The sequence below is a fragment of the Panulirus ornatus genome, chromosome 65 (genome assembly GCF_036320965.1).
Source record: "Panulirus ornatus isolate Po-2019 chromosome 65, ASM3632096v1, whole genome shotgun sequence".
In the NCBI taxonomy this organism is placed as follows: domain Eukaryota; kingdom Metazoa; phylum Arthropoda; class Malacostraca; order Decapoda; family Palinuridae; genus Panulirus; species Panulirus ornatus.
This window is the reverse complement of record NC_092288.1, coordinates 27,259,707-27,278,747: the sequence shown is the minus strand read 5'-3', so window position 1 is coordinate 27,278,747 and position 19,041 is coordinate 27,259,707. Positions and strand designations below refer to the sequence as shown.

The following is a 19,041-nucleotide window of genomic DNA, read 5'->3' as shown; positions in this document are numbered from 1 at the left end:
CATCTCTCTCAACCCTACCTTTGACAAGGCATCTCTCTCAACCCTGTCATATGCTTTCTCCAGATTCGTAAATGCCGCATACAAATCCATCTGTTTCTCTAAGTATTTCTCACACACATTCTTCAGTGCAAACAACCGAGCCATACATATTCTACCACTTCTGAAACCACACTGCTCCTCTCCAATCTGATGCTCTGTATATGCCTTAACTCCCTCAATCACTACCCTCTCATACAACTTATAAGTTAAACTCAACAAATTTATCCCTCAGTAGTGTGAACACTCATCATTATCACCTTTGTCTTTTCACAATGGCACCAAACAGGCATTCTACCAATCCTCAGGCACCCCACTATGATCCATAGATATACTTAAAATTCTGACTGACATATCATCAACACAGCACCCCCCTTTCTAAATAAATTCACCAGCAATACCATCCACTCCAGCTGCCTTGTCACATTTCATCCTACATAAGGCTTTCACTACTTCTCTCTTCAACAAACCACTTTCCAATACTCTTTCACTTTACATACCATCCCAACTTAAAAACCCTACACCTGTCACCCGATCATCAAACACATTCAAAAATCCTTCAAAACACTCACTCTGTCCCCTCACTTCAACACCACCTGTTACCAATTCCCCTTTTGCCCCATTCACCAATGTTCCTATTTCTTCTCTTTTTTTTTCCATACATTATTAACCTTCCAGAATATCTCCTTGTTCGTCCTAAAGTTTACTGATCTTGCTCACCCCAACCCTCATTTGCCCTCATTTTCAACCCCCGCACCTTGTTTTTGACATTGTGCCACTTCAATACATCCCCTAATCATCTGCACTCCTTCCCTGTAAATAGCACCCAAACACCTCCCTTTCCTCCTTCACCAGCACCTTTATTTCTTCATCCCACCACTCACTACCCTTTCTAGTCTGTCCATCTCCCACCTTTCGCATGCCACATATTTCTCACACATCCTGGCAAAGCTTTCCTAGATACCTCCCATTCCCTTTGTTTCATTTACTCTCACCTTTTGCCAATCTACACTCAATTTCTCCTGGTATTCCTTCACACAATTTTTTGTAAGCTCACTTACTTTCACCACTCTCTTCTCACTGATATCACAGGTAAACAAAAATTCTGTCCCATAGAAAAAAGGATGTTTCTTATGTATTCTTATGTACTGAATCCAAATATGTTTTGAGAATTTCTCTATCACCCATAGTTTTCTGTTCCAGCATACTCACATATTACATTGAGTACATATGTACCAGTGCTCTACAGAAATTTGAAACAAAAAGTTTAACAAACACAGCTATTTTCATTGATTGTGGAGTGCAACAGCTTCTTTTTGAAAGCAAAAGCCAGACACATGGCTGGAAATAGTGGGACATTCAAACAGTGCCCACTCCTCAGAAGCAGTTCTCTGTCAGTTGCAGGCTAGAACTCAAATGTGTAAACAGGGTATTTTCCACTCTGCTGACAGATTGTACTTTTGTGCATTCAAGTGTTGTGCTGATACCCCATCTACCATCATAATGCCGAGAAACTGCGTAAATAGTCTGAATTCTTTCTGCTACATCTGCAGTAAACTGACATTCATATCGTAAAATCATTCTTTCACACCACTCATTAAAAAATGCTATGAGCATTACTTTGATTGTAAAGTGGGTGACCAGGATAAAAGTTGGGCCCCCCTTATTTGTTGCATTACATGTGTCAGACTTCTCACAGCATGGGCAAAAGGTTCATGCCATATGCCTTTTGCTATTCCTATGGTTTGGAGACAACCCAAAGGTCATGTTTCGGAATGCTACTTCTGCTTGACAAATATAAATTGTATACCATCAGAATCCAAGCATCCTGTTGATTAATATCCTAATTTACCATCTGCTATGAGGCCAGTACCTCACAGTTAGGAATTACCTATGCCAGAGCCTCCAAGAAAAATGACAGTGTGAAAATGAGTCTGGTGATGAGAAAGTAGACCTAGAGGACAATCTGGATCCAACATTTGGACCAAGCTGTCCTTCAAGTGAACCACATTTCCTGAGTTAAGGAGATATCAATGATCTTGTCAGCTAAATAAACTTGTCCAAGAAGCAAGCTAAACTTTTGGGATCCAGTTTAAAGGGCTGGAATCTTCTCCAGAATGAAACTAAAGTTTGTTTTTATCATGACTACCATGTCGTTTTCAAAGAATCTTTCTCCCTTGAAGATGGTCTGGTATTTTGCAATGAATTGATTCTATTATGGAGGCACTTAGCCATGAATGTAACACAGACAAGGGGCACTTGTTTATTGACTCATCAAAAGTAAGCTTGAATGCAGTTCTACTCCACAACAGAAATAAGTTCCCCTCCATTCCTCTGGCTCACACATCTAACATGAAGGAATCATATGATAACATGAAGCTTCTTATGGAAAAAATTAAGTTTGAGGACTTTAAGTGGAATGCATGTGGTTACCTAAAAGTTGTGGCACTTTTAATCAGAATGCAACTTGGTTACACAAAGTTCTGTTGTTTTCTATGTGAGTGGGACAGCCAGGACAAGAAAAATCATTATGTAAAGAAAGTGTGACCACTTGAACATCACGGACTCCACTGAAGAAGAATGTCATAAATCCTCCTCTTGTTGATCCTGAGAAAATCTATCTGCATCCTTTGAGTAGTAAGCTTGGGTTGATGAAGAACTTCATCACATTCAAGAATAAAACTGGCCTTGGATTCACATATCGGAGGAATAAATTCCCCGAAATCAAGGAGGGTGTTTCTGTAGGACCACAGATCAGGGAACTGCTTCAAGATGAAAAGTCTGATGAAGAGCTAAATGAAGTTGAAAAAACTGCATGGCTGTCATTTAAGAGAGTTTGCAAGGATTATTTGGGAAATCAAAGATCAGAAAACTACTGTGATGTTGTAAAAAATCTATTGACTTCAAATAAAGCTCTGGGGTGCAATATGAGTTTAAGGATTCACTTTTTGGACTCACACTTAGACTTTTTCTTGGAAAATCTTGGGGCAGTCAGTGATGAGCACAATGTAAGATTTCACCAGGAAATTTTGGACATGGAAAAGCGGTACCAAGGAAAGTGGAGCCCCTCTATGTTAGCAGATTACTGCTGGACAATAAGGAGGGAAGTGCCTGAGACCAAATATAGCTGAAAATTGTACCTTCTACATTTTAGAGGTATGTTTTTAATCATAATTATCTATATTTATTCATCTATCATACTATGTCACTGTCTCCTGCATTAGCGAGGTAGCACAAGGAAATAGACAAAAGAATGTCCCAACTCACCCACATACACATGCATATACATAAACACCCACACATGCATATATACATACCTATACATTTCAACGTATACATACATATACATAAACAGACATATACATATATACACATGTACATATTCATACTTGCTACCTTCATCCATTCCCGTTGCCACCCCGCCACACACGAAATGCCAACACCCTCCCATGCGCATATGCAAGGTAGTGCTAGGAAAAGACAACAAAGGCCACATTCGTTCACACTCAGTCTCTAGCTGTCATGCGTAATGCACCGAAACCGCACTTCCCTTTCCACATCCAGGCCCCACAAAACTTCCCATGGTTTACCCCACATGCTTCATATGCCCTGGTTCAATCCACTGACAGCACATCGACCCCGGTATACCACATCGTTCCAATTCACTCTATTCCTTGCACGCCTTTCATCCTCCTGTATGTTCAGGCACCAATCGCTCAAAATCTTTTTCACTCCATCCTTCCACCTCCAATTTGGTCTCCCACTTCTTCTCGTTCCCTCCGCCTCTGATACATATATCCTCTTTGTCAATCTCTCCTCACTCATTCTCTCCATGTGACCATATCATTTCAATACACCCTCTTCTGCTCTCTCAACCACACTCTTTTTATTACCACACATCTCTCTTACCCTTTCATCACTTACTCGATCAAACCACCTCACACCAAATATTGTCCTCAAACATCTCATTTCCAACACATCCACCTTCCTCCGCACAACTCATCTATAGCCCATGCCTCACAAGCATATAACACTGTTGGAACCACTATCCCTTCAAACATACCCATTTTTGCTCTCCGAGATTACGTTCTCGCCTTCCACACATTCTTCAACGCTCCTAGAACCTTCGCTCCTTCCCCCACCCTGTGACTCACTTCTGCTTCCAATGTTTCCATCCGCTACTAAATCGACTCCAAGATATCTAAAACACTTCACTTCCTCCAGTTTTTCTCCATTCAAACTTACCTGTCAAATGACTTATCCCTCAACCCTACTAAACCTAATAACCTTACTCTTATTCACATTTGCTCTCAGCTTTCTTCTTTCACACACTTTACCAAACTCAGTCACCAGCTTCTGCAGTTTCTCACCCAAATCAGCCACCAGTGCTGTATTATCAGCAAACAAAAACTGACTCACTACACAAGGCCTCTCATCCACAACAGACTGCCCCTCTCTCCAAAACTCTCGCTTTTACCTCCCTAAAAACCCTATCCATAAACAAATTAAACAACCATGGAGACATCACACACACACCTCATCCGCAAACCAACATTCACTGAGAACCAATCACTTTCCTCTCTTCCTACTTGTACACATGCCTTACATCCTCAATAAACACTTTTCACTGTTTCTAGCAACTTACCTCCCACACCATATACTCTTAATACCTTCCAAAGGGCACCTCTATTAACTCTATCATATGCCTTCTCCAGATTCCATAAATGCTACATACAAATCCATCTGTTTTTCCAAGTTGACATACATTATTCAAAGCAAACACCTGATTCACACATCCTCTACCACTTCTGAAATCACACTGCTCTTTCCTAATCTGATGCTTTCTACATGGTTTGACCCTCCCAATCAATACCCTCCATATAATTTCCCAGGAATAAATCAATAAACCTATGCCTCTGTAGTTTGAACACTCACCTTTATCCCCTTTGCCTTTGTACAATGGCACTATGCAAGCATTCCACCAATCCTCAGGCACTTTACGATGATCCATACAAACATACAAATCCTTACCAACCAATCAACAACATAGTCACCCCTTTTTTAATAAATTCCACTGCAATACCATCCAAACACATCGCCTCGCCGGATTTCATCTTCCACAAAGCTTTCACCACATCTCTCTTTACCAAAGCATTCTCCCTGATCCCTCTCACCTCACACATCACCCCGACCAAAACACCCTATATCTGCCACTCTATCATCAAACACATTCAACAAACCTTCAAAATACTCACTCCATCTCCTCACATCATCATTACCTGTTATTACCTCCCTACTTGCCCCCTTCACCGATGTTCTCATTTGTTCTCTTATCTTACACACGTTATTAACCTCCTTCAAAAACAACTTTTTATTCTCCCTAAAGTTTAATGATACATTCTCATCCCAACACTCATTTGCCTCTTTTTCAACCCTTGCACATTTCCCTTTACCTCCTGCTTCTTTCTTTTATACATGTCCCAGTCATTTGCACTGCTTCCCTGCAAGTATAGTCCAAATGCATCTCTTTTCTCTTTCACAAACAACCTTACTTCTTCATCCCACCACTCACACCTTTTCTAATCTGCCCACCTCCTACCTTACTTATGGCACATGCATCTTTTGCACAAACCATCACTGCTTCCCTAAAAGCATCCCATTCTTCCCCACTCCCCTCACGTTATTTGCTCTCATCTTTTGCCATTCCACACTCAATCTCTCCTGGTACTTCCTCAAACAAATCTCCTTTCCAAGCTCACATATTCTCACCACTCACTTCTCAACATTCTCTCTTCTTTTTTGAAAAACCTCTACAAATCTTCACCTTCACCTCCAAAAGATAATGATCAGACATCCCTCCAGCTACCCTTCTCAGCACATTTAAATCCAAGTCTCCATTTACAACAATGAACACTCCATGTAAACCAATTATACCCTCAATTGCTACATTACCCACCTTTACATTTAAATCACCTATCACTATAATAAATGCAAGAGTTTTGGAAAGAGGGGCAAGTATGCAGTCTGTTGTGGATGAGAGAGCTTGGGAAGTGAGTCAGTTGTTGTTCGCTGATGATACAGCACTAGTGGCTGATTCATGCGAGAAACTGCAGAAGCTGGTGACTGAGTTTGGTAAAGTGTGTGAAAGAAGAAAGCTGAGAGTAAATGTGAAAAAGAGCAAGGTTGTTAGGTACAGTAGGGTTGAGGGTCAAGTAAATTGGGAGGTAAGTTGGAATGGAGAAAAACTGGAGGAAGTGAAGTGTTTTAGTTATCTGGGAATGGATTTTGCAGCGGATGGAACCATAGAAGCGGAAGTGAATCATAGGGTGGGGGAGGGGGTGAAAATTCTGGGGGCCTTGAAGAATGTGTGGAAGTCGAGAACATTATCTCCGAAAGCAAAAATGGGTATGTTTGAAGGAATAGTGGTTCCAACAATGTTGTATGGTTGCGAGGCGTGGGCTATGGATAGAGTTGTGCGCAGGAGGGTGGATGTGCTGGAAATGAGATGTTTGAGGACAATATGTGGTGTGAGGTGGTTTGATCAAGTAAGTAATAATAGGGCAAGAGAGATGTATGGTAATAAAAAGAGTGTGGCTGAGAGAGCAGAAGAGGGTGTTTTGAAATGGTAGGGTCACATGGAGAGAATGAATGAGTGAGGAAAGATTGACGAAGAGGATATATGTGTCAGAGGTGGAGGGAACAAGGAGAAGTGGGAGACCAAATTGGAGGTGGAAAGATGGAGTGAAAAAGATTTTGAGTGATCGGGGCCTGAACATGCAGGAGGGTGAAAGGCGTGCAAGGAATAGAGTGAATTGGAACGATGTGGTATACCGGGGTCGACATGCTGTCAATGGATTGAATCAGGGCATGTGAAGCATCTGGGGTAAACCATGGAAAGTTCTGTGGGGCCTGGATGTAGAAAGGGAGCTGTGGTTTCAGTGCATTATTACATGACAGCTAGAGACTGAGTGTGAACGAATGGGGCCTTGGTTGTCTTTTCCTAGCGCTACACCACACACATGAGGGGGGAGGGTGTTGTTATTCCATGTGTGGTGGGGTGGCTATGGGAATGAATATAGGCAGACAGTATGAATTGTGTACATGGGTATATATGTATATGTCTGCGTGGGTATATATATGTATACATTGAGATGTATAGGTATGTATATGTGCGGGTGTGGACGTGTATGTATATACATGTGTATGTGTGTGGGTTGGGCCATTCTTTCGTCTGTTTCCTTGCGCTACCTCGCTAACGCAGGAGACAGCGACAAAGCAAAATAAATAGACTAATAATCACTATAACCCACCCAGTCTCATGCATCAAAGCTGCTAACACACTCACAGCTGCTCCCAAAATACTTGCCTCTCATGATCTCTATTCTCATGACCAGGTGCATTGGTACCAATGATCACCTATCTCTTTCCATTCACATCAATCTAAAATTTACTTTCTTACACTGCATCACATACTTCCATAACTCCTTCAGTAGTGTTACTCCTTCCTTAGCTCTTGTCTTCTCACCAGCCCCTGACTTTATTCCCAAGACTTTCCTGAACCACTCTTCCCAAATACTGTAAGTTCCCAAGCACACTCTGTGTAATGATAACATAATTAGGGGAGATACGAGAATGAGATAGACGTAAACAGCCAGTTGATATACAAGGAAGAGACGGAGCTAAGATGCCATTGATTAACAAGTGTTACTGGATGGTGGTGTTCATGTCTGTCATCATGCCTGTCGTAAAAATTCTATCACGTGGACAGGAAAGGGAACTGTTTACAAATTTTGCCTAAAACAAAGCTATCCAGTTTGTACAGACCTTCACTAATATTGTTACAATTTTTTGTGTACTTAATGATAGAAGAGTCAATGATATTTCTCATGGTAAGGGAGTTACAGTAAATAATTATATCAGCTCTAATCCAGTCAAAACAATGGTCATAATTTCTAAGACAACTAGATAAAGCATTTGAGTCTTGTCCTGTTTTTATATTACATTCATGTTGCTTGAGTCTAACACAAGGAGCCTTACCAGTCTGCCCATATAAAACATATTACAGCTTTTACAAGGGATTCTATATATAAAGCCCACAGAATTTTCTGGTGAGTTTTTGATTAAGCCTACATTTGCTTTAAAGGATTTGAGCAACCTGAGAAGTTTTTACTTTAAAGGATTTGAGCAACCTGAGAAGTTATGTAAAGTTATCACTAAAAGTGAGGACTAAAACATTCTCAGTATTAAGGGGAGGTTTGGGTTTAACTCTGTAAAATGATTTCTTTACCAACTTAAGAGATTTATCAATGAAAGGTCTAGGATACTGTAACTTGGATCCACCAGAATAAATGTTCTCAAACTCATTATCAATAAATTCCAGACTGCATATACATAATGCCCTAATGCCCTGACTGGAATGATGATAGTTTAACTCGGTCATGTTGAGCTAGGTAATAATGAATATAAAAACATTGTAAAGTGTTTTAGATATCTGGGAGTGGATCTGGCAGCAGATAGAACCATGGAAGCGGAAGTGAATCATAGGGTGGGGGAGGGGGCGAAAATCCTGGGAGCCTTGAAGAATGTGTGGAAGTCGAGAACATTATCTCCGAAAGCAAAAATGGCTATGTTTGAAGGAATAGTGGTTCTAACAATGTTGTATGGTTGCGGGGTGTGGGCTGTGGATGGAGTTGTGCACAGGAGGGTGGATGTGTTGGAAATGAGATGTTTGAGGACAATGTGTGGTGTGAGGTGGTTTGATCGAGTAAGTAACGTAAGGGTAAAAGAGATGTGTGGAAATAAAAGGAGTGTGGTTGAGAGAGCAGAAGAGGGTGTTTTGAAATGGTTTGGGCACATGGAGAGAATGAGTGAGGAAAGATTGACCAAGAGGATATATGTGTCGGAGGTGGAGGGAACGAGGAGAAGTGGGAGACCAAATTGGAGGTGGAAAGATGGAGTGAAAAAGATTTTGAGTGATCGGGGCCTGAACATGCAGGAGGGTGAAAGGAGGGCAAGGAATAGAGTGAATTGGATCGATGTGGTATACCGGGGTTGACGTGCTGTCAGTGGATTGAATCAGGGCATGTGAAGCGTCTGGGGTAAACCATGGAAAGCTGTGTAGGTATGTATATTTGCATGTGTGGACGTATGTATATATATGTGTATGGGGGTGGGTTGGGCCATTTCTTTCGTCTGTTTCCTTGCGCTACCTCGCAAACGCGGGAGACAGCGACAAAAAAAAAAAATTAATAAATAAATAAATAAATAAAAACATTGTTGGGTTTTCTTTATATGTTAAACTTAAACATGTTTCTATCCCTTGGCAAATACAATCCCTGTAGCTATGAAACAGCAGCATGCAAGAGAAACAATTTTAGCACCTATACAACACTGCCAGCTTACAATAATCATAAGGATGTGCCCAGATCCACAAGGACAGAGATCAGTTATGATAATGAAATAAGTAAATACAACACCAAAGTAAATGTCAAGGTTACTAATGTATGAAGGAACAGAAGGATAATGGGTCAAAGTGTTTGCTTATACTTGGGTACGTAATGTAGGTAGGGACCAAAGTAATAATGTAGGAATCCCATCGACAAAAGAAATCAATTTTCATATTAGCACTTTACTAATTCTGTAAGCACAATGGTTATTCATGATTTATGATCCACTCTGAACCATATGCAGCACAAATTCATTCTTTAATAGCAAATTCAAGGAAAACTAAAGCAAAATTGGTGAAGCACTCTATAATGTTGTAGCTGTGGTCAACTAATAAATCCTCTTGAATTTTGGTCAATTTAGGTCAATTCAACTGAGGTGGATAACAGATTACTTGATGATTTTGGTTGGTCATGTGAAGGATAAGAGACTACTAGATTTTGGTTAGAGATATGGTGTCGTCTTCAGCAATAAAATTCAATAGCAGTGCAGCTGTATCAGTGAAATTCACTCGTTGAATTATGGGAGACCCTGCTGACTAATGAATCCACTTGGGCTGTGGTGGATTTATGTCCATTTCTTTGAGTGGCTAAGAAACTAGATTTTGGTGGGAAGTATGGCGCCACCTGAAAGAACAAAATCTAAGTGGAATGCTATAGTACTGGTGAAATACACCTGTAATATTGTAATACACTCAATCTATTCTTGAATTTCAGTGGATTTTTTAGAGAGTATGTATGGCGTTGTAACACTGGGATGGTTATCACAAAATAAAATCATAAAATCCAAAGGGAAAATGGAGTAAACATCAATGATTTACAAACTTCATTAGGCGTTTGGGTGTATTACAGTAACACTGTATTCTACCAACCAATTACAAACCTCTTGCATCTTGTCATCAATGGATACTTAATGTCTTTCATGTCATCTTGGTTAAGATGAGGTCTATATTGCTTAGTTTTGGTTGTCTCATTATTCTTCTGTAACATGTTCGTGTCAAAGGGGAAAAAGAATTTCTTTGAAATTTCTGCATATAAAACGAATTTTCGGTGTTTACGGAAACTAACTGATGACAGCAAAAGGGTAAAATAGTTTTTTCTTTGTTCATGAATTTAGTATAATTCTTTTTTTTTTTTACAGCAACTTGTCTGAGCCCAACTAAGGCAACCTGGATGACATTTAATGATTCTAATACAACGCAAGTGTCTTAAATACACCACTATCGACTTATATCATTAAATAAAACCTACTTCAAATTCAGCCCCACAGTGATTTTAGTTATATCAATGAACTATAGACAGCTCCTAAAATATAAGGATCCAATTTTCAAGGTTTCGATGCCGGGAAAAATAGACTTTTACAGAGTACTTAGTATGCAAAGATAATAGAAATGCCGAGCCATATATAAATATTATCATATAAAGGTTTACATTGGAAACTAAATATCTCACCCTAAATACATAAGGCTTGAGAGACGACGCAAAATTGTCATGGTTTAAGTGTCGCCGCATATCTTATGATTACTACATGAAAATACTGCATCTAAAAGGATGGCGATGGATGATCATCAAATGGCCATAACATCAAGAACATCATAATGACCCTGAGATGGAAAATTATCAAGTGACCATAACATGAACATCATAATGTCCCTGAGATGGTTTACCTTCCATGGATCAACAGCGGCGGTCGGGTTCAGCTGACACTATATTTACAAGCTACTGATTGGCCCAGTACAACCATAATCCAAGTCTACTTACCATGTTTATAAGTAAATGCTGCCAGTACAGCCATAATCCAAGTCTACTTACCATGTTTATAAGTAAATGCTGCCAGTACAGCCATAATCCAAGTCTACTTACCATGTTTATAAGTAAATGCTGCCAGTACAGCCATAATCCAAGTCTACTTACCATGCTTATAAGTAAATGTTGCCAGTACAGCCATAATCCAAGTCTACTTACCATGCTTATAAGTAAATGCTGCCAGTACAGCCATAATCCAAGTCTACTTACCATGCTTATAAGTAAATGTTGCCAGTACAGCCATAATCCAAGTCTACTTACCATGCTTATAAGTAAATGCTGCCAGTACAGCCATAATCCAAGTCTGCTTACCATGCTTATAAGTAAATGTGCCAGTACTGCCATAATCCAAGTCTACTTACCATGTTTATAAGTAAATGCTGCCAGTACAGCCATAATCCAAGTCTACTTAACATGTTTATATGTAAATGCTGCTAGTACAGCCATAATCCAAGTCTACTTACCATGCTTATAAGTAAATGCTGCCAGTACAGCCATAATCCAAGTCTACTTACCATGTTTATAAGTAAATGCTGCCAGGACAGCCATAATCCAAGTATACTTACCATGTTTATAAGTAAATGCTGCCAGTACAGCCATTATTCATGTCTCTCTACCATATTTACAAGCTACTGCTGCCAGTACAGCCATAATCCAAGTCTACTTTCCATGTTTATAAGTAAATGCTGCCAGTACAGCCATAATTCAAGTCTACTTTCCATGTTTATAAGTAAATGCTGCCAGTACAGCCATAATCCAAGTCTACTTACCATGTTTATAAGTAAATGCTGCCAGTACAGCCATAATCCAAGTCTACTTACCATGCTTATAAGTAAATGCTGCCAGTACAGCCATAATCCAAGTCTACTTACCATGTTTATAAGTAAATGCTGCCAGTACAGCCATAATCCAAGTCTACTTACCATGTTTATAAGTAAATGCTGCCAGTACAGCCATAATCCAAGTCTACTTACCATGTTTATCAGTAAATGCTGCCAGTACAGCCATAATCCAAGTCTACTTACCATGTTTATAAGTAAATGCTGCCAGTAGAACCATTATTCATGTCTCTCTACCATATTTGCAAGCTACTGATGCCAGTTCAGCCATAATCCAAGTCTACTTACCATGTTTATAAGTAAATGCTGCCAGTAGAACCATTATTCAAGTCTCCCTACCATATTTACATGCTACTGCTGCCAGTACAGCCATAATCCAAGTCTACTTACCATGTTTATAAGTAAATGCTGCCAGTAGAGCCATAATCCAAGTCTACGTATCATGTTCATAAGTAAATCCTGCCAGTAGAGCCATTATTCATGTCTCTCTACCATATTTACAAGCTACTGCTGCAAGTACAGCCATAATCCAAGTCTACTTAACATGTTTATAAGTAAATGCTGCCAGTAGAACCATTATTCATGTCTCTCTACCATATTTACAAGCTACTGCTGCCAGTACAGCCATAATCCAAGTCTATGTCAGTGGTTAATATAAGTTGTCTCGTTCTAACCGTGGATTAGAAAAAATACTCATTTTTGATATTGAACCAGTCCAATTTTTTCCCCGGTACAAACCAATCCACCAGTATTTGAATATATATATATATATATATATATATATATATATATATATATATATATATATATATATATATATATATATATATATATATATATATATATATATATATACATATATCGATAAAGACAGGCGTTGCCCTAGAATACAGTTCTACCAATCATGATGTGGTTACTATTGTCAGTTGTGTGTTGTGACGACTTGTGGAATAACATTAAGGTGATCCTCGTCAATGTTTGTTTCCGTCATTATCTCCATACAAAGATAGTCACTGAGATTCTAAAGGACTCCATTGGTACCGGTAAGGTACACTTATAATGATATAGTAGTTGTTAACTAGTAACATTTATGTTCATATTAACACTTGCTGGCACTGTTGCGCGATTGGAGACAAACTCCCGAAATATGCTTATATTTGCTGAAATATACGAGAATAATTCAGTGTGAGCCATGGAAATTACCCAAGATGTGTTCAGATGAGCAGGTAGAAAATATGTTGATATGAAAGGAAACTATCTGCAGACAATCAAAGGAAAAACAATATTTATCAACTGTTGTCACCATAGTTTCCCAAAGATAAATACATCGAATTCACCCGATGCACAATTCCCTCCTTACGAAATGATAGGATATATAGGAATAATAGAATGACCATCAAGCAAGGGGTGTTGGCCCGAGTTTACTCAAGAATAACAATAAGAAAAAATGGAGGGAGCGTCTAAGGTTTATTGTAGGTAGTAAGCCACAAAAACACACAGGGTGACATGTTTCGTAATTAGTTGTGCCACTTCGTCGTTTGGCGCACTTACGTTTTGGCCGAAGTGATCAAAATATACCAGAATATCGTAGAGTATACCCTCCAAATGACCAAAATATACCAGAATATCGTAGAGTATACCCTTCAAATGATCAAAATATACCAGAATATCGGAGAGAATACCCTCCAAATGACCAAAATATACCAGAATATCGTAGAGTATACCTTCCAAATATCAGAATTTACCAGAATATCGTAGAGTAAACCTTCCAAATTATCAAAATATACCAGAATATCGTAGAGTTCCATCCAAATTATCAAAATATTCCAGAATATCGTAGAGTATACCCTCCAAATGATCAAAATATACCAGAATATCGTAGAGTAAACCCTCCAAATAATCAAAATATACCAGAATATCGTAGAGTATACCCTCTAAATTACCAAAATATACCAGAATATCGTAGAGTATCCCTTTCAAATATCAGAATTTACCAGAATATCGTAGAGTAAACCTTCCAAATGATTAAAATATACCAGAATATCGTAGAGTACCTTCCAAATGATCAAAATATACCAGAATATCGTAGAGTATACCCTCCAAATTATCAAAATATACCAGAATATCGTAGAGTATACCTTCCAAATGATTAGAATATACCAGAATATCGTAGAGTATACCTTCCAAATGATCAAAATATACCAGAATATCGTAGAGTATACCTTCCAAATGATCAGAATATACCAGAATATCGTAGAGTATACCTTCCAAATCAAAACATACCAAAATATCGTAGAGTATACCTTCGAAAATCAAGATATACCAGAATATCGTAGAGTATACCTTCCAAATAATCAGAATATATCAGAATATCGTAGAGTATTCCTTCCAAACGATCAAAATATACCAGAATATCGTAGAGTATACCTTCCAAATGATCAAAATATACCAGAATATCGTAAAGTATACCTTCCAAATTATCAAAATACACCAGAATATCGTAGAGTATACCTTCCAAATCAAAATATACCAGAATATCGTAGAGTATACCTTCCAAAATCAAAATATACCAGAATATCGTAAAGTATACCTTCTAAATGATCAGAATATACCAGAATATCGTAGAGTATACCTTCCAAATGATCAAAATATACCAGAATTTCGTAGAGTATACCTTCCAAATGATCAGAGTATACAAAAATGTAGAGCATACCTTCCAAATGATCAAAATATACCAGAATATCGTAGAGTATATCTTCCAAATGATCAGAATATACCAGAATATCGTCCAGTATACCTTCCAGATTATGAAAATATACCAGAATATCGTAGAGTATACCTTCCAAATGATCAAAATATACCAGAATATCTTACAGTATACCTTCCAAATGATAAAAACACAATATCGTAGAATATACCTTCCAAATGATCAAAATATACCAGAATATCGTAGAGTATACCTTCCAAATGATGAGAATATCGTAGAGTATACCTCCCAAATTATCAGAATATCGTAGAGTATACCTTCCAAATGATCAAAATATACCAGAATATCGTAGAGTATACCTTCCAAGTGATCAGAGCATACCAGAATGTAGAGTATACCTTCCAAATGATCAAACTATACCAGAATATCGTAGATTATACCTTCCAAATGATCAAAATATACCAGAATATCGAAGAGTATACCTTCCAAATGATCGGAATATACCAGAATATCGCACAGTATACCTTCTAAATTATCAAAATATACCAGAATATCGTAGAGTATACCTTCCAAACGATAAAAAATACCAGAATATCGCACAGTATACCTTCTAAATGATAAAAACAGGATATCGTAGAATATACCTTTCAAATTATCAAGATATACCTGAATATCGTAGAGCATACCTTCCAAATGATCAGAATATCGTAGAGTATACCTTCCAAATGATCAAAATATCGTAGAGTATACCTTCCAAATGATCAAAATATATCAGAATATCGCAGAGTATACCTTCAAAAATCAAAATATACCCGAATATCGTACAGCATACCTTCCAAATTATCAGAATATACCAGAATATCGTAGAGTATAACCTCCAAATGATCAAAATATACCAGAATATCGTATACCTTCCAAATTATCAAAATATACCAGAATGTAGAGTATACCTCACAAATGATCAAAATATACTAAAATACTGTAGAGTATCCCTGGGGATAGGGGAGAAAGAATACTTCCCACGTATTCCCTGCGTGTCGTAGAAGGCGACTAAAAGGGGAGGGAGCGGGGGGCTAGAAATCCTCCCCTCTCATTATTTTTTTTTTAATTTTCCAAAAGAAGGAACAGAGAAGGGGGCCAGGTGAGCATATTCCCTCAATGGCCCAGTTCTCTGTTCTTAACGCTACCTCGCCAACGCGGGAAATGGCGAATAGTTTGAAAGAAAAAAAAAGAGAACTGTAGAGTATACCTTCCAAACGATCAAAATATACCAGAATATCGCAGAGTATACCTTCCAAATGTTAAGAATATACAAGAATATCGTAGAGTATACCTTCCAAAGGATTAAAATATGCCAGAATATCTTAGAATATACCTTCCAAATGATCAAAATATATCAATATGGCAGAGTATACCTTCCAAATGATCAAAATATACCAGAATATCGTAGAATATACCTTCCAAATGATCAAAATATACCAGAATACCGTAGAGTATACCTTCCAAATGACCAAAATATACCAGTATATCGTAGGTTATACCTTCCACATTGCCATATCTATATGGTTGGATGACTCCGGCCCACACAGACTTTTAGTGATGGCGAACCACCCGATTTACGAATATTGATATGACTGAATGATTATGAGACGATGATTAATATTTTGTTCGATGATGTATATCTAAAATATCCAAAACAGTCAATGATCTCCGTCATTGTCTGTCTCTCCCACCCTTATTATGAAGCGAAGTTTGTTAGATGTGGGCCGGTCTTCCTGTTACGAATATATCACAACTTTTATCTACACCAGAGAATCTGTTTTTATCATCATCAATAAATCATAAGCTTGCATTTGTACAATATTACAGATAGTTGCATTTTAACATATGCTGTCTTCCCTCCATTTCCAATAAATTTCCATTTTTCTTTTATTTCCCATCTCATTTTTTCATTTTCTGTATCTCAATTTTTTACTTTTATATTTGTTTCATTTTGAGAAGCTTGTTGTTTTCATTTTTTTCCCGAATATACTTCTTTTGTCTCTTTTATCTATATATATTTTCTTTTCACTTATTTCCTGTCCTTTTCATTTAAGTATTGCATTTTCATTTTCATTCATTTTTTTCCTGTGAATATGTTATGGCCTATAATTCTTGATTCCATACCTGAGGCACCTATTTCTCTTAATGTGGTCTCTTGTTCATATATCTGTGCTCCTGGTATTTGTCTAAATGCAGCATTTTCCACTCTGTCCGTTGCCAATTCAGTCTTAGTAAAGTGCATTATATTTGAACCATATAAATTGGCTGGTAAAGCAATGTTCTTGGAAAAAATCTTACCTATTGAAATTTTGATACAAGTTCGAGCAATGACAGGGTACATTCATTTTCGTACAGCTTTCTCTTTAAGCATTTTACTTCGGTTTCCAGTGTTCTTTGGTATATTTCCCAAATATTTGATACATTGATTTATTTTCATTTCTTTGATATTCTCTAGTTTCTTTTTCACACTGAATACGGCGATAGTTGTCGTACAGTTACCCACATTCGTCACCAACTCTGATTACAATATCAATCATTTCTTTCGCCCCTTCTACTGTAGTGGCCAATAACAAATCGTTATATGCAAAGAAGAGCGTATTGATTTTAAATTTGTCGTCTTCAAAACCTTTTCGTAAATCACCCAGTTCTTGTACAGTTCTATATGTAATAGATTTAAAGAGCAGGTGAGCCTGTGCATCCCTGTCTTAATCCACTCATCCACGTCTTATTTCCATAATTTCTGTCTTCATATACAGTGGGTATTATACCAATTACTTTTGGATGTACAATGTATTTCTTTGATATACGTATTAATTATTCTCTTTATTGAGTCAATAGCTCAACTGAAGTATACTTATATAACTATTACGGTTTTCTTTATACGTTCTATAGGTTTTTATGAAGGGTGTAAGGCATGTGTACGAGTAGGGAGAGAGGAGAGTGATTGGTTCCCAGGGAAGGTTGGTTTGCGGCAGGTGTGTGTGATATCGTCATGTATGTTTAATTTGTTTATGATTGGAGTGGTGAGGAAGGTTTTTTTTTTTTTTTTGTTTTGTTTTGTTTTGTCGCTGTCTCCCGCGTTTGCGAGGTAGCGCAAGGAAACAGACGAAAGAAATGGCCCAACCCACCTCCATACACATGTATATACATACGTCCACACACGCAAATATACATACCTACACAGCTTTCCATGGTTTACCCCAGTCGCTTCACATGCCTTGATTCAATCCACTGACAGCACGTCAACCCCGGTATACCACATCGCTCCAATTCACTCTATTCCTTGCCCTCCTTTCACCCTCCTGCACGTTCAGGCCCCGATCACACAAAATCTTTTTCACTCCATCTTTCCACCTCCAATTTGGTCTCCCTCTTCTCCTCGTTCCCTCCACCTCCGACACATATATTCTCTTGGTCAATCTTTCCTCACTCATTCTCTCCATGTGCCCGAACCATTTCAAAACACCCTCTTCTGCTCTCTCAACCACGCTCTTTTTATTTCCACACATCTCTCTTACCCTTACGTTACTTACTCGATCAAACCACCTCACACCACACATTGTCCTCAAACATCTCATTTCCAGCACATCCATCCTCCTGCGCACAACTCTATCCATAGCCCACGCCTCGCAACCATACAACATTGTTGGAACCACTATTCTTTCAAACATACCCATTTTTGCTTTCCGAGATAATGTTCTCGACTTCCACACATTCTTCAAGGCTCCCAGAATTTTCGCCCCCTCCCCCACCCTATGATCCACTTCCGCTTCCATGGTTCCATCCGCTGCCAGATCCACTCCCAGATATCTAAAACACTTCACTTCCTCCAGTTTTTCTCCATTCAAACTCACCTCCCAATTGACTTGATCCTCAACCCTACTGTACCTAATAACCTTGCTCTTATTCACATTTACTCTTAACTTTCTTCTTTCACACACTTTACCAAACTCAGTCACCAGCTTCTGCAGTTTCTCACATGAATCAGCCACCAGCGCTGTATCATCAGCGAACAACAACTGACTCACTTCCCAAGCTCTCTCATCCCCAACAGACTTCATACTTGCCCCTCTTTCCAAAACTCTTGCATTCACCTCCCTAACAACCCCATCCATAAACAAATTAAACAACCATGGAGACATCACACACCCCTGCCGCAAACCTACAT

The 19,041-nt window shown here is 38.4% G+C and overlaps 1 protein-coding gene across 3 annotated transcripts in view; it reads right to left on the bottom strand.

Annotated features, from left to right (window-relative positions):
• The window catches only part of LOC139746442 (constitutive coactivator of peroxisome proliferator-activated receptor gamma-like), a 119,971-nt gene that overhangs the window by 46,057 nt on the left and 54,873 nt on the right, over nucleotides 1-19,041 (bottom strand). The window contains exon 1 of one of the 3 annotated variants that reach the window (XM_071657693.1): nucleotides 11,147-11,189. The exons of the other annotated variants lie outside the window; for them this stretch is intronic. The gene's annotated coding sequence lies outside the window, so the exon portion shown is untranslated. Of the gene's footprint in view, nucleotides 1-11,146; nucleotides 11,190-19,041 lie in introns of those variants that run through there. 3 annotated transcript variants of the gene reach the window in all.